The sequence below is a fragment of the Vulpes vulpes genome, chromosome 3 (genome assembly GCF_048418805.1).
Source record: "Vulpes vulpes isolate BD-2025 chromosome 3, VulVul3, whole genome shotgun sequence".
In the NCBI taxonomy this organism is placed as follows: domain Eukaryota; kingdom Metazoa; phylum Chordata; class Mammalia; order Carnivora; family Canidae; genus Vulpes; species Vulpes vulpes.
Genome location: NC_132782.1, coordinates 109,854,423 through 109,871,720, shown reverse-complemented (window position 1 = coordinate 109,871,720; position 17,298 = coordinate 109,854,423). Strand labels below are relative to the sequence as shown.

At 41.2% G+C, this 17,298-nt stretch overlaps 1 protein-coding gene across 29 annotated transcripts in view; it reads left to right on the top strand.

Moving 5' to 3' along the window:
* RBFOX1 (RNA binding fox-1 homolog 1) overlaps window positions 1-17,298 on the top strand; it is a 2,027,925-nt gene that overhangs the window by 1,278,905 nt on the left and 731,722 nt on the right. The gene's annotated exons all lie outside the window — the stretch shown is intronic.

The following is a 17,298-nucleotide window of genomic DNA, read 5'->3' as shown; positions in this document are numbered from 1 at the left end:
TCTTCATTCAAGTGTTCTTCCGGTGCAATTATTTTATTTTATTTTATTTTATTTAAAGATTTTATTTATTTATTCATGAGAGACAGAGAGGCAGAGACACAGGCAGAGGGAGAAGCAGGCTCCATGCAGGGAGCCCGACGTGGGACTTGATCCCTGGACTCCAGGATCATGCCTTGGGCCAAAGGCAGGCGCCAAACCACTGAGCCACCCAGGGATCCCCTGGTGCAATTATTTTAGCATAAAAAAAAGTTACAACTGAATGTTAGCTGTTTAATCTCAGTTAGGAAATATCTAAGACATGGTATAGTTTCAGTGCCATGTCTGCTTCATAAAATACTTAAAAGCATGGATCATTCTTATTTTTTTCTAATCAGAGAAGCAACACATGCCCATCTTTGCAAGGACAAATATTTCCTGCATAGATGGAGGAAACTATTTCCTCTTCACTTAATCCAGCCACTTGGAGATTGTTCACTGGTTGGGACAACTTTGCTGACCGTATTCTATGTATGTGAGCATGTGCGTACGTGTGTAGAAAAGAAATTGAATCCTACATTTTTATTTTGCCCTTTTATTTTTTTCTTTCAATTCTATTGAGATATAATTGACATACATCACTGTAGACATTTAAGATGTGCAGCATATTGACTTGACATACATATATTGCAAAATGATGACCCCAGTAAGTTGAATTAACTTCCATCATTTCATATAAATACAAAAAAAAATTTTTTTTTTGAAATACATTCTAAGCAAATGATTTCAGGGTGAAGTTTTCTGGTAGAGTGGATGTCTCTTGGATTTAAATGATGAGCAAAAAATTGTTTCTCTTCCCCTTACAAAACTTTTGCTAAGTTTGCTACAATTATTGCATTAACCAAGGGAGGGTGGGGGTTAGACAGGGTGGTTACAGTTGGTCTCATGGAAGAAGCAGTGGTTAGCTTTATTACTTTTAAATAATAAAGGTTTCCTGGTAGCCCCTCTTTCCATAGAGATAAATTAGGGGAGTTGGGATTGTATCCTTGACTCTTTTGCCTCACGCCCAGTAAGAAACAGAAGCAGGATCTGAACCTCAGGTTAGAGCCTTCCTGTACTGCTTGTTTTCTTAATACCTCATAACCCTTGATTTATTTTCAGTTTCTAAGAATAAGAAAAAAAAAAACCCACCCATATTCTCATCTATACCATGAAAATCACAGATTTTGCTTGTATCATTAACAAAAGTTGGATCATTTTTTTGTCTATACTTTTTTTTCCATTCATCTGCCCACTGCTCATGTGTTCTCTTCTCTCTCTCTTTCTCTCCATCATTTACTTTCTCTCTCTCACTCCTTCATCTAAGCCACCATTACTTCATCCCCATATAGCTGGGTGGCCTCTTCTTTTCGCCTACCTCTACCCTTGCCCTTAAGATCCATCCTCCCCATGGCTTCTAGAAGAATCTTCTTTTTTTAAAAAATATTTATGTATTTGAGAGAGAGAGAGAGCGGGAGAGAGAGAGAACAATCAGGGGACAGGAAGAGAAGGGGAGAGAGGGAGAGAGAAAATCTCAAGCAGACTCCCCGCTGAGTGTGGAGCCCATTACAGAGCTCCATCCCAGGACCCTGAGATCATGACCTGAGCTGAAATTAAGAGTCTGATGCTCAATTGACTGAGCCACCAAGGTGCTGCCAGAAGAATATTCTTATTTTTTAAAATATTTTTAATGTATTTATTCATGAGAGAGAGAGAGACAGACAGACAGATAGACAGGGAGAAGCAGCCTCCATGCAGGGAACCTGACATGGGACTCGATCCCAGGTCTCCAGGATCACACTCTGGGCTGAAGGCAGTGCTAAACCACTGAGCCACCTGGGCTGCCGCAGAAGAATATTCTTAAATCAGACCGTTCATCAGATCACTCTTTGGCTTACAACCCTTCAGTGGCTTCTCACTCTATTTGGTATAAATTCCAGAGACCTCACTTGGACTTCCCAGCTCCCATTTATCTAGCACAGCCCCTGCACATCATTCCCTGCCCCCCAGCTGCTATGCACACTGGTCTTTTATCAGTCCTCAAATAAGGAATGTTCTCTAGTGTTTTAGAGATGTAGTACCTGGTCTTCACCCCCACTGGGATGAGCTCAGCCCATTTTCCAGGAATGTTCCCTTTCATTCTTTTTCTCTCACCTTTTTTCACATTCTCAAAGAGACTATTCCAAACCTTATCACTGAGGGTAGGTGCTCCTTCCTCAGGTATCCTTGATGTCAGGCAGTATTTGTGCCCTATATTGCTCACATCACAACTCGCAATTTGTGTCCTTCCATTTTGTCTGTCTTCTACTAAAATGCAAGCTCCGTGAAGATGAAGTCTGTATGTTTCTTTATTTTATTTTTATTTTCTTTATTTTTTATTTATTTATTTATTTTTTTTAAGTCTGTATGTTTCATTCTTATATTACACACATCACCAAGCTTAGTGCCTCCTGCATAGCTGGCTCTCAATAACTACTTGTTGAACAGAGGAATGGGGAGGAAGAATGGGATGTTCATTGTTTCTGAGCTTCTGTGGCAGCTTTACCCCTTTGTAGGGGAATATGCCCAATGGTTCCAATTCTGTGTCATCAGCAAAGGTGGATGCTTTGCAGGTCTTGGCTCACTTAGCCAATAGAGGGTGGATATGAAACAGCAAGCCGTGCTGCCTTAAAACGGCTTTTCCAGTCATGTCGAGGGACACTGGGAAACAAGAGACTGTATTGTGTTCCATGAGAAGATAGCTGGGTCAGAATCAGGGAGAGAAAAATAAGCCCCCAGCAAATGGAATATAAAATGTGTGACACACCAGGTGGGGGAAGAACCAAGGGAGCTGTTCTGAGAGCCGCCTCAGTGTAAGACTGGAGCTGTGATGTGGAAATGCTCAGAGACCTTTGCCCCTATGAATCATGTATCGGGGAAACAGTTGAGCATCTACAGACGTCAAATAACCAATAAAATTTCATGAATGGTAATGCTTGCCGGGATCCAGGAGAATAAGGCTGACCTTACAACATGATCCGCTAACAAAATTAGGTCATTTGTCTTTGATAGGAGATGGCCACTTCCTTATTTTTTATTTATTCATTTGTAAGTGGCTGCTTTAATAAGCCTGCATGATCTTGGATGGCATACTCATAAGTTCTAGTAAAGCCTGGAAGAAAATTACCGAGCGAAAGGCTGCCTTTAAATTACCCCCAGAAAAAAGAGGTGGTCTTTCAAGAGATGCAGTTCTACATATCTGTGGAGCAATGCAATTTCCTTCTTTTTTTTTTTTTTTTTTTTGTGGACTTGTAGCAGAAAAGGAGACGGTCTTCAGTCAAATGGCTGGAAAATAGGTTCATTCCTGCTTCTCTTGGTAAATGAAGTGTCTCTCCTTCGCAGAGCCTAGAAGTTTCTCTGCCTTTCCTTAATCAGCCCCTCACACGGTTGGCTTACCCACACCCGTCCTGCAGCTGGTGAACATAGCATCTTAAACCTCCACTTCCAGGACCATAACATCAATCACCTATTATTGCATAGCAAGGGCAACATTTCACAACATACCATTAACATGTATTTCACATCCCTCTCTGGATTGGCTGGAGGTTGGCTGTCCCCGGCGGAGCTCAGCTGGGTGGTTCTGCTTCATGCTGGTGGGTCCAGCCCAACCTGGCTCCTCACTCTGTAGTGGATGACTCGAGGCTGTTCTATATATGCTTATTCAGGAGCTCAGACCTGGGAAGTGGCCATCTGGAAGTGCTGCTTGGCTCTCCATCATCACCTCCCTGGTGACAGGGAGGCACAAAAGGATGAGTTGTTACCCTATCACTGTGGCCCATGTTTTATTGGTCAGAGCCAAGTCCCAGGGATGATGCGGAAGTCAAGATATAGGGGGCGCTATAGGAGGCTAGTGGGGGCCGCTGCAGAATGCCATGGCAAATGGCATGAGTACAGGGTTTGAAGAACTAGTGCCCATAATTCAGTCCACTGCAGGAGGCTGATGTGGCTATTAGACAGCAGTGATTGCAGTTATTAGAGCACTCATCAAACTGAATGCTTACGTGTCTGTATTCTTTGTTTTAAAATAATCATGTATTACTACAGTAATTAAGCAAAACCTAATAACATAATTATACTAGGAAATAATGAAGAAATCACGTTACTCCCCCAGACTTTCTAATGCCAGACGAACTGTAGTTGGTTGTAGTTTCTAAATGGAGTGACTTAGCAAGTGGTTAGCATTGTGGCAAACTGGGGAGCCCATGACCATTCAAAGAGAAGGACCTTTGCAGCTGAAGCTCTTTATGACCAAGTGGAAAAGTGGGCTCTGTGTGGCCAGAACTTCTAATTTGCCCAAGGAAGTCTGGCATCTATAATTTTCAGATATAACATTTCCAACTTTTAAATATTTGTCTTTTAATACAAAATTTCATAAAACACTGTGTTGCCAACACAGAATAAAAATGTTCCAGTCAATCCTAGGCTGAAGGCATAGCTGCTGTTTTCAACACTATTGATCACATCTGTTTAGATAGCTGATAGATAGAGAGATAGCTTGGCTTATAAAATAGGGATAGAGAAGCTCCCCAGTGTGGAATAGCATGTGACAAAGTAAGTAAAAGAAAGTAGAAGACCAAAGGAGGACCTCAGTCCCCAGCATTTGAAGAGAAAGTTCTGGACTTAGAGAAAGAGAAGGTCAAAAGTCAATGTCAGAGACCATGATCTGAATTCACTGATCACATTTCCTTCTGTACGAAAGTGACCAGAAAACAATAGGATGGCAAGGAAATGTCAATGACTTTATCACCCTGGAGGAACCCCTGGGTGGCTCAGCAGTTGAGCATCTGCCTTTGGCTCAGGGTGTGATCCTGGGGTTCTGGGATTGAATCCCCCATTGGGCTCCCTGCATGGAGCCTGCTTCTCCCTCTGCCTGTTTCTCTGCCTCTCTCATGAATAAATAAATAAAATATTTAAAAAAAGAGACTTTCTCACCCTGGCTAACTCTACCTTGGCGTGTACACACGTTTTAGGCAGTGTGGCTCTCGAAGCATGTTTCACACCCACCATTAGCCCGGCTTCTGCCCTCCTGAACCTGCAGATTTAGAGAAAACTGAACAGCTGTCCTCACATGAGACCCTCCCCAGATTCCTTATTCAGACAGAACAAGACTGAATAGGATTCCTTTCAGACAGAACCTCCTCCAGAGAATGAAACCAAGGAATTAAGAAGCTTGCTAAAAATTCCTGAATATAGAGGGGAAAAAAATAATAACCAAGTATCAGAGATGTTTGTTGATAGTACTGAGCTTCAACACTGAATAATTCTTTTCTGGGGCACCTTAAAGTTAGCTCCTACGCTAGTCTGCTCATTGACAGGAATTATGTTCATTTTTAAGAGGAATAGATTCTGACAAAAGAGGGAAAAGTAATATCTTCATGCATTATGCAGAATGAAATGCCTCTCCTCCATAACTGAATGTCTAGATCCCGTGAGTCCTTAAAATCCAGTTCAAATGCCATTACCTCCAAGAAGCCACCCCGATTTCCCCCAGAGAAAGTCTTCTCCCTCTTTTCTCTGCCCATGCTTTCTTGTTTTTATTTGAGCCCTGTCTTCTAATTATCTTTGCCTTGCATTACAATTATTTGTGTGTCTCCAGTCGAATAGGAAGTTTATTTAGGTTAGAAACCTCAGGCTTTTATCTTTGAACTCTGCACACTCTATTGATTTTAGTAGGTGAACATAAGTGACAAATGGTATTTTTTTCCCTCAACTGAATACAGAAATCCCCCTTCTACCTTTTCATAATATTCACTTTCTAATCTAGGCTAGTCGAAATGGGCCCTTAAGCATTTAGCTCCTGAAATTCTGAGTTCCCTCAGCCTTCCCTTCCATTCAATCATTCATTCCATGGTTGTTCTTGACGTTTTATTAGATGCCAAGGACTAAGTTGGAGCCTGTTGATGTCTTGTGAATGAAGCAGAACTAGTTCCTGTCTCAGGCTTAACATCTGGTGTGAAACTTTAAACAAGTAGATAGTTTCTTAGATTATACAAATGGTGGCAGTTTTGGTGAAAGAATAAAACTGGACGCCTCACAAAAGAAAATAAAGAGGGGGAGGGTAGATGGGAGAAAAATAACCTACTTAGACAAGGCAATCCTGGAGGACTTCTCTAATGAGGTGATGGGTAAGCTAAGAGCTAAAGTATGACAAGGAGAGAGACAACCTGTGAAGACCAGGGTAGGAGGACTACAAACAAAAGGAACTATACATGGTGTCTCCCAAAAGAAAAGACCTGGTTGAGTAGGGAACTTGAGAGGAGGCCAGGCCACATGAGGGGAGAGAAGGGAGAGGGAGATGGAGGAATGAGCAGGACCAGATCGACACCCACGCAGCTGAAGTTCCTCACATTCATTGACTCTTCCTTACCAGTCTTGACAAATCCAGACTCTTCTTTCCATGCTTTCCATGAGCTTCCTTACTCCTGAAGTTATTAGTTTGCACCACTTCTACACTCTCTCATTCTGACTTGCTTTATAGACGGCTACACACAGATACAAATCCATCTGTTGGCTAAAATGAAAAAACAGCAACCACACCAAATTCTGGCAAGGATCACTCATGCATTGCTGGTGGGAATTTAAAATGCTACAGCTATCCTGGAAGATACTTTGCCATTTTCTTGTAAAACTAAACATGTAGCTATCACACAACTCAGCAGTTCTGCTCTGGGGCCTTTATCCCACACAAAAACCTGTACACAAATGTTCATAGCAGTTTTATTTGTAATGACCCCAAATTAGAAGCAACCCAGACGTCCTTCAGTGGGTGAATGGTTGAATAAGCTTTGGTATGTCCACACCATGGAATACTACTCAGCGGTAAAAAGGAATCAGGCACTAACGCACACAACTTGGATAAAACTCCAAGGAATTATGCTGAGTGAGAAGAAACTGATCCTGAAAAGTTGCATAATATGATTCCATTTATATAACATTCTTGAAATGGTAAAATTATGACAATGGGGAGCAGACGAGAAGTGACCCGAAGTCAGGAATGAAGGGAATAGTAGGGTCAGGGTAAGGCGAACTCTATAAAGGATCCTTGAGTTGATGGACTATTCTATGTCTTGACTGTATCAAAGTCACTGTCCTGGCCATGATGCTGCCCCACAGTTTTGCAAGCTGTTACCACTGGGGCAGTTAGGTTAGGCGTACATGATAGCTCTCTGTATTCTTTCATAAAACTACATATGCATCGGCAATTATCTTTAAATAAAATTTTATTTTTTAAAGATTTTTTATGTATTTATGAGATACAGAGAGAGAGTGAGAAAGAGAGGCAGAGACATAGCTAGAAGGAGAAGCAGGTTCCCTGCAAGGAGCCCGAAGTGGGGCTCTATCCTGGATCCTGGGCTGAAGGCAGATGCTCAACTGCTGAGCCACCCAGGTATCACAAAATTAAAAGTTTAATTTAAAATTTGAAACTCTAGAAGGGGTCTTGACTCTCCTTTGGCTCTCTGGAGTTTTTTGTTTGGAGAGGGCCAGGGTAAGTGGATTAGTTTTCCAAGGGCTGCTGTAACTAATTACCATAAACTTGGTGGCTTAGAACAATAGAGATTTATTCTCTCACAGTGCCAGTGGCCAGAGGTTTAAAATCAACATCACTGGGCTGAAATCAAGGTGTCTTGGCAGGGCTGTGCTCTCTCTGAAAGCTCTAGGGGAATGTGTTCCTTGCCTTGTTAGCTTCTGGTGGCTGCCCACTGTCCTTGACTGGTGGCTGCATGACTCCCATCTCTGTCCCTGAGGTCACACTGTTCCCTTTTGTGTGTATGTTTGCCCCTGTCTTATAAGGACCCTTGAGAATAGGTGTAGGATCATCTGGATAATCCTGTCTCAAAATACTTAGTCACCTCTACAAAGAATCTTTCTCCTTGTAAGATATCATTTATAATTCCAGAGTTTAGGACCTGATATCTTTGGGCAACTGATACTCAGCCTACTACGATCAGTGTGAGAATGGCCTTGCAAGTAGAAAATAAATCCACGTGTTGGGGGACTAGCTGTCCACATGAGGTACATGCTGGGAACAGTGCTGATAGATGACATCAGGAGGCTGTGTGAGAAGATGACATCATGTGTAGCCCCTCCCACTGGAGGAAGGGAAACCTCTGGTCCCAGCTGGCTTATTTCCAGGTGACCCAGGGAAAGCCTATGTGGCCATCCCTCAGACAACTCTGCCCCTCTTCCCATTTGCATCACTTAATGATTCTGTGAACTTGGGAAAATTGCTTAACTTCTCTGAGCCTCAGTTTGCTCTTTTGCAAAAGGAGAATAATACCAGGGTTTTGTGGGTATTGGTGATCATGCATATAAAGTTCTTATCATAGCAACTGGCAAATAATAAGTGCCAAATAAATGTTGGCTGTGATTACTACATTATTGTTGATATCAAGATGATGATGATGATGATCATGATATAACCATGCATGTTGTGGGCGTTGTGGGCATACCTTAGGCATTGGCCACATCAATTTTAACTGATGAATTTTAACTGAGAGAGAGGATAGTTACCGATGTCATTTCTGCTGCCCTTCCTCTAACCATTGGACTTCCTGATTTAAAAGGCAAATTGTAGGGGGATCCCTGGGTGGCGCAGCGGTTTAGCGCCTGCCTTTGGCACAGGGCGCAATCCTGGAGACCCGGGATCGCATCCCACATTGGCCTCCCGGTGCATGGAGCCTGCTTCTCCCTCTGCCTGTGTCTCTGCCTCTCTCTCTCTCTCTCTCTCTATGACTATCATGAATTAGAAAAAAAAAGGCAAATTGTCAGGGCTCACTTGGCTAAGCATCCGACACTTCATTTTGCCCTAGATTGTGATCTCAAGATTGTGAAACTGAGCCCTGCATCAGGCTCCAAACTCTGGGGGAGTCTGTTTGAGATTCTCTCTCTTTCTCTCTCTCTCTCTCTCTCTCTCTCTCTCTCTGTCCCTCTCCTCTCTCTTTCCCTCTCAAATAAATAAATGAAAAGCAAATTGTCCTGATGGAGGATGGTAGCTACAATATGGTCCTTTGAGGTCAGTCCCTACCTGCTTGAGAATCTGACAGTGGTGGATACTCTCAGAATTTGGGTTATGAATGGTTGAGGGGCGAAAGCAAATGGGTGCCTCGTCGCGCTACATGAAGTAGTTTGATGAAATTAATTTGCATGGTCAGTAGCAAATGTGCTTGGTCTACAGAGGCTAATTTGGGAACCTGTGGCAATTTATTGCCCTCGTTGGATTTTTTTTTTTTTTTATCAGGAGACACGTCACTGAGATGATATGTCTTGTGTATAGAAAGAAGCTGCACCCTGACCTCACTTGAAGAAACCACCATGGGGTTAGTTTCCTCTCCAACAGATGACTGGCATTACAATGTAGTGACAAATGATCAGTAGTGTAAATGGTTAATATACCCAGGGCCAAGATCCATATGATTTATGCAAATAATTAGCTCTTCCCGGGCAGTGGCCTGCATGTCTAGGTAACTTTTATTTTTTCAGACAGTCATCTCCGTAATGAGCTATTAGTCTGCAGGCCAGAAAGAAAGAAAGGGAGAAAGAAGGAAAGACCTCAGGCAGTTAAGTCTTTGTTCCTTCCAGAAATCCTCATTTATTTGAAGCCAAATGTGATAATGTTTCCTTTTACAAAACTCCGTTGCTCTGTACTGTAAAAGCAACTCAAAGTATGAGGGTCTGACTTTTATTTGTCTCAGTAATGGTTTCTGGGGTTTAGACAGAGCTTGCATTTCATCTTATTCATCTTCACTGGGTTCCATTAACACAAGGAGAGACATATACCATTAGCGCCATTTTCTAGTTAGGGATTGTAAAGAGAGATGCGGATCGATATGCCTGTATTAGGCAGGAGTCTGTGGGTACAAATTCCAGAACCTGTACAGGGGAAAGGGGTTTATTAGTAAATGGCTTACATAAATAAGGAATATCTTATATAAATATGGTAATATCTGGGATCCAAATCATTGGAAATGCAATGGCATATCCAGACCTCTAACATCATGAGAAATAGAAGGTTTAGCAAAATTAGGATTCCCTCTTACCTTCTCCTGGGTCAGTTTCCCTGTTTTACCTGGACACTAGCATCTCTTAAACCTCACTTCTCACCTCCATGCTGTCAGAGAGAACTGACTTTCTTTTCTTCATTCTGGTTCATCCATGACAGAGGAAGATCCTGATCTGTGAGATTGGAATCTGGACTAACCCATGGTGGCTAAAAATAGGGTTGTTCCATAGTCAAAAGGGGAAGAGCAGCTCCTGGAAGGAGAGAGGGATGATTCTCCCAAGGAGGGAAGGATCCTGTATAGGCAAAACATTGGATTCCCCTGGAATATTGTAAGTTCCATGAGGATGGTAACTATGCCTGTCTTGTTTAAGATGCAATCCCCTGTCTCCAACTCAGAGCCTGGCACAATGATAAGCACACAGAGAATATGCGCGGGAGGGAAGGCGAGACAGGGAAGGAGGTCAAAATTCTAGTCTATGGATCTGAGATAGCCAAGCCAGAGTAAGCAAGATTTTCAGCAGGCAATCACACAAGACAAAAATAAGAATAAGAGATCTTTAAATCTGGAGAGACATCTCAATGATGGAAATTTAGATTGCATTTCCTACATTGTTTGGAGCCCTTTGATTGACTAGCTCTAGGGAATTCTATGCTTTACCTTTAGAGGATATTGAGTGATCAGTGAATTCCCTCCCTCCCTCCCTCTCTCTCTCTCTCTCTCTCTCCTCCTCTTTTTCCTTTCTCACTCCCTCCCTCCTCTCCTTCCTTCCTTTCTTCTCTCCGCCTTCCCTCCCTCCCTTCCTCCCTTTCTTCTTCCTTTCCCCAAATGCTTTGGGAACCAGCTACTTTACCAGCTGCCAGAAACAATCCAATGATCAGGATAGCCCCCTCCTCCTCAGATCTTTTTTTAATAGCTCTTTTATTGTTGAGTATGATGAGATAGGAGTTTTATTCCCAATTAATATTATTTTGAAACCATCTCTGAATTCTAAATAACTCTGGCGATTATAGACCATATCCCCTTGGAGCCACTGTTTGAGGTTACAGTGCTATTGGCTGGGCCATTGTGCTTTCTACCCAGCATATCAAGGTCATGTTTGCCTCCCCCCCCCCCCCCCATAACAAAAGGAAAGTCACAAAAATTCTCACTCATGAATATTCTCTAAAGAGTGTTTCAGGTCGAGTCAGGGGATAGAAATATTTATATATTCCTGACTTTTGAAGAGGTTGGGTATGGTCAAAAATTAGATTTAAGCAGCAAAGTAATTATCTCAATAATTTACTGCCAGGAAGCAATTACAATCTTCTATTTGTGAAAAAAAACAGCACTCCCAACACTAGAGAGATGTGTGTAACAGTTTGCATTTTAAGCATTTTGACTCTCAGTCCATCAATTGTCCAATCCCTAAATTGGTCAATTTGGATAACATTAATTCAGCTGTAAGATGGCCCTCAAAAAAGAAAGAAAGAAAAGGAAGGAAAGAAGGAGGCGGGAGGGAAGGAATTGGATAGATACGAGGTATCCCCTGGAGTTAGTTATTGAATAGGTCCTTGCAAATCCTGGTTGGTTGCATTGCTTTGTTGGCTTGTTGCCTTATTTATTTTGTTCCTGAAGTGGTTGCTACAAAAACCCTGACACAAACCTCTGAAGAGTGATTTGTGTGTGTGTGTGTGTGTGTGTGTGTGTGTGTGTGTGTGTAGGCGCACATGGTCCAGAATTGTGTTATTTTAACAAAACTTTCTAGTTCTTGCTGATTTGGGACTCTGACCCCCTGTATGTTGATATCTAGAGCAACATCCCACCATATTCATAGCCTTCTTGATCTCTACGTATATTGGGATCTTCTTAGGAAGAATCCCAAAGAATTCAACACCTTTACAGAAGAACTATTTAACAAGATTTATTGGTAGCATCTAAATAATCACATTATTTCTTATTGAATCAGAGAACCCACTCCCAGGAAGCATAGGAGAAACACCCTGTGTACTGACGGAAAGAGTTAAGCCATTTTTCTATTTACATGGTTTATTTCACAAGTGTCTGACTCATTGGGCATAACCAGCACAGTTAAATTACAAAATTACTATTTGGTCCCTTTTTTATTGACTACAATTCAAGGCTGCTTCAAGCCTCCCAAATTTAATCCCCCTAGCTCTTTGCCAAGAACATTACCTTTTATTTTCAGTGTTAAACTGTGTAAGATACCCCTAAGGCTACATGGAAAGTTACTCTCTGTGATAGCAGCTAACGGAGTGTATCAATTGTTCATGATTTCCCATTCTCCTGTAAATTGGGAGAGGCAGGGAGAGCAGTGGAATGCGAATTTTGTTCTGTCAGCAGATTGTTGCCCCAGCTTTAGCCCAAGCAGTGCCTGTTTTGGTAATTAATTATAGTATGTTTGTAGCTCTTCATTCTGAGTTACCATTTAGCAACCTGTCAAGTCCCCAGCTAATGAGCCTATCCCATAGAATTCAATGCATTTATTTTATTTTATTTTTAAGCATCAAGACAATACTGGTTCCTCTTAGGTCAGATAAAGTTAAGAGGGAGATTTCTAAACCAGTTTATGGGAAGGGAGAGGCTTTTCTCCTCTTTTCACACATGTTCATGCCAAGAATGAGCCTGCTTAGAGCTTTTCGTTGACATTTCGCCTAACAAACCAGAAATAGAAATATCCCAATTATTATTGTAATTATGATTTCAGATTTGAAGGATGAAATAGCTCACTCATAAGTGACCTTGTTAAAGTGGTGGTAAATATCATATCTGGATTGGGATTTTCATCTCAACTATGGGAAAAACTAGAGTGGATCCAGCATGCCTTCCTTTTTGTTGTTGTTGTTGCTTTTTCTTTTTCTTTCTATCATTAATGGTGGACTTGTACTAGCTCTATAATTTCTACACGAGGAGGATTTTGGCCTAGCAATTTGGCTTCCCAGCTTTTTTCAATCAGAAACAAGTAAAAAACGTATTTACATATTGCTATTAATTAATTAATTAATTTGTTTGTTTGTTTGTTTGTTTATTTTTACATATTGCGATTTAACTGACCAAGTCACCATGAAGTGCACTCATTTATGTGAAGGGGTCTGGAGTGAGGTTGGGGGAACGAAAAGGATCACCAATGCTGGTAATTTATTCTAAACAGCAAAATGGTAGAAATTCAAATTAATTCCTGTGTTTAAGAAGAACATGACATTTCTTCTTCATAAAGATGGCATCTCTTGAGTACGTTTGTTCTCATATCACCCATTGACCTGTTATCTGTTCTTGATATCTGTTATCATTTTATAATAAAGATTCTACGATTTGATGCATAAATCTCTACTTCCCATCCCAAACTGATGAAGAGCCTTATCTCGTGGGATCTGTTAGCCCATAACCAGCATTCACATCGACTCAAAGATCATAATTTCTTTTACTTTTTGACCATCTTTTCACCAGAAAACTTAGTTCTAAGAATGGGTACTCACTCTTGTTCACATGTACAGACCTAATGCCAGTGGACAGACATGTTTCCCAAATGTAAGTGTTTCTTGTGCTGCTAATAAAAATCTAAATTGAGATGAGCTATGTTTCTTCTCGTATGTTCAGGGATCTTGCAATGCCAGGAATCGTCTCTCTGTGTTGGTACCTGTAACCTCCATAGAATTGTCATTGCTAGCCACTAAATGCTGAACCATTTGATTCAATGTTTTTAAGTGACTACAACATCAGCAAAACGAGGAAACGTCTTCCAGCCTTGACCTGTGATAATAGCAGACATGTTAATATGAAGTTATTTTAATCCCCCAAAAGACATTATACACGTTTTTTTCCCCCAGCCATTCTTGTTTCTTTATAGATTCATACTTTTGAGTATTCAGAGCTTGCTTTTCCTTTCAGTGAGAGGAATGCAATGGAGAGAAGTGTTATTGATGAGGGCTGATTAAGCAAATTAATGAATTGAGACAGCTGAATAGTAAGTGAGAAGAATTTGAGGAGTGGAATTGGTTTTTGCTCATTGACTGTAAAGTGTATGAGTTAAAACCACCAGGGTACCTGATGGAGCAAGCTATATTGCTGAGTTAAGTGAAGAAAGAATATTTGGAATTGCATATTTTTTTTCTTTTCTAAAGAATAGCCATGTGCTGGCTATTCACTGCTTTTCTTGCATATATTTTCTTCACCTTATTTCTGAGTCATCTGCAATAGCTTCAGTGAATCTGCTTAACCAATGTGTGTTGAATGTCCATCGTCCTCCAGATGAAATGATAGGCACTTAATACTACTGGTAGAAAGATACTGCTTAATGCATCTGATTACAGAATGTTCTCGGTTGTAATAGGGCCAAGTGTCCTGGGCTGGGGGTGCTAACTACTCATCTCTGGAGAGCATCTGGGCATTTATGTCACTTTGTTCAACTTGGCAAATATTAAAAGTTAGTACCACGTGTCAGTGAGGATTTGGGGTCGGTAGGTGCTGTAACATGCTGCTGGGGGGAAGGGGAGGTCTCTTATATTGATGCAACTGCTTTAGAGACCAACTTGGCAAAATTACAGAAACTTCAAGATGCTCATACCTTTGACTCAGCCACTTCATCCCTAGGGGACACATATAAGAATATTGATTTTACCATTGTGGAAGCAAAAAGTTGGGAAAAGAACAATCTACCAAACAAACATTAATTGCCCATCAATAGGGAAACAGAAAATGAACTGTAGCAAAATTAATCTCTGGGATGTGGTGCCGTAAGCTAACATTAATACACTAGACCTTGGATGTGTCAGCATGGGTAAATCCCTGAAACAGAGTATTGAAAAACACCAAAAAGTAATCTGCAGAATGAGACCTACAGTATGATGTTATTATGTACATTTTTTGAATGTGAAAAATATGATATATTCTCTTGAGCTATATACACATATGGTAAAACGAGAGAGAGAAACATCTGAATGGGAGATACGGAGTTCCACACTGCAGCCCCCTCTTTTGGGGAGTGGGGAAAGAGTTGCAATCACAGAGAGCGACCAAGAGAGATTCAATTATATTTGTTATATTTATGTTGCGAGCTGCAAAGTGGACATATGGCATTTCTTGTAGCATCCTCTGTATTTTTATATCTGATATATTACATAAGAAAAAAGAGTACATCCAAAGCCGTGTGTGTGTGTGTGCGTGCGCGCGCGTGTGCACATTGCTTTTTGTGCATCAGACTGCTTTCTTTTCAGATGATTGGACGACTCTAATCATTTTCACGTCTACAAAAGGGTTTTATACTAAAACAATGCCCAATTTAAATGCAGCATCTTGGCAAGATTGGGGCAGATGAGCAAAGGGACAAAGTACTCTTGGTCTGTAAGACAAAAGCTGGACAAGAGGAGCTGTTCCCTAATGTCTTTGATCAATGTAAACTGCTAATTGAAAGGCATGGCTCTCTTTTCCAAAAGAAATGATTTTCTTCCCCACTCAATTTCTGGGATAATTGCTTCAACTCTCAATATTCCTTTAACTGGCCAGAGTCAGTGTTAGCAACTAAGGCTCTCATTTCATATTAAACTACCAAGGTGTTCCAGTTAACAACCCTTCTGTTGGGCGTTCTTGCTGCAATATTACTGACTTAGCATGCCCCTTCCTCCATTTTTCAGTGTGTGTGATGAGGTCAAATATGTTTTTGAAGGCTCAGTTTTCTTCCAGACTTCGCAGCTACTTGAAAACACCATCGATAATAAATATTTGGCGAAAGCATTTTCACATCCATGCATTATTCCCTCTCTTCTAGCCAGTGTCCCCTTTTTTGTCTAGCCTGCACTTTCTCCCTGCCCAAAAATGTCATTAACATTAACAAGTGTTCTCCTTGGCACCAGCAGGAGTTCTGCAGAGGGAACAGGCTTGGAATTTGCAATGGGGAGATGTGAATCAGACCAGAGCTGTGATGTGGATTGTGGAGTGTGTCAGGCAAACTCAATAAGCAACGGTCAATACTGATGGGTAAAACTAATTTTGATGAGAACATGTCATTGAACTGCAGAGGAGGTTTGGGAAGGATGCACTCCGCACACAAAAAGTGGTTTTTAATTTCATTTTCAAGTTTATGGAGGACTTGCTCTATGTGTTGTGTTTGGAGACATAAAGTTACATGAGTACTGGTTTTTACAGACCTCTTGGGCATAAGAATTCCCTGAAAATTTTAAGAAGACACAGATTCCTGGGCCACCCCCAGGGATTGTAATTTGGCTAGTCTGGAGGGGGACCTATAGTTTTCCTTTTTAGCAAGTTCCCAGATGATGCTGGTTCTGCTGGTTCCTGAAAGGACAATAGGAAGGCCCTAGAGTAGGTTTGGAGGAAAAGAGTAAAATTAAAACAAACAAACAAACAAACCACAACTCCTTTGTTCAGTGCACTAAGGAGATACAATGGCAAAGTTTATAGCAATATTGCAGAAACATAGGAGAGGGAGCAAACAACTCTGTCTTGCACAGGCAACCTGCAGAAAGGAGGGAATATTTGACCTGGGCCTTAGAGAATGGAGAGATTCCTACGCAGAAAAAAGTTAGTATTCCATATGAAATGGCATGAACAACATGCAGGATGCATCTGAGGATTAGGGAGTGGCTTAGTATGAATGGAGCTGGAGGTGGAAGAGGAATGATCACAGTTGGCATGACAAAGTAGGCTGCAGCTGGCTTTTGAAAGGGTGTGTAGACTCCTAAGATGTTTGGTATGGTATTCTATGGTGGGGAGCAGTGGGGCTTTCAAAAGCTTATTTATGGAAGAGGGAGTGGAGGAAGACCCACTAGCAGGAACCCAAACTACAGACGAGTTAGGAAGGCTTGCCTGAATTTGTTCTTGGAGTACACAAGGGCATGACACAAAACATTCTAACGTAAAGGTGAAACCCTCACAGTTGGAGACAAAACATCTTCTGGTCATAGATTGGAGAAAATAGTCAAGAATAGGGTGCAAGATGCATTTGTGAAGATGCTCATAGACAACCAAGAGAGTGAAGACTCACTAATTTTGTGGGATATATGACTACAAGTTCAGAGTTCATGACCTGTTAGTTCATTACGTTGCCTGTCTAAAAATAAAACACATGGCAAGGCTTGCGGTCAAGTATCTATTACAATTATTTCTTGGTTGTGTGGATAAATAGAAATGTCATTAAACACATAGTCTTTCCGGATGCTCTTTTTGTCTTCTTTGTCAGATGAAGCTAAAGTAAGAGGCAGAGAGAATGGTATCAAAATACCAAGACTTTGGT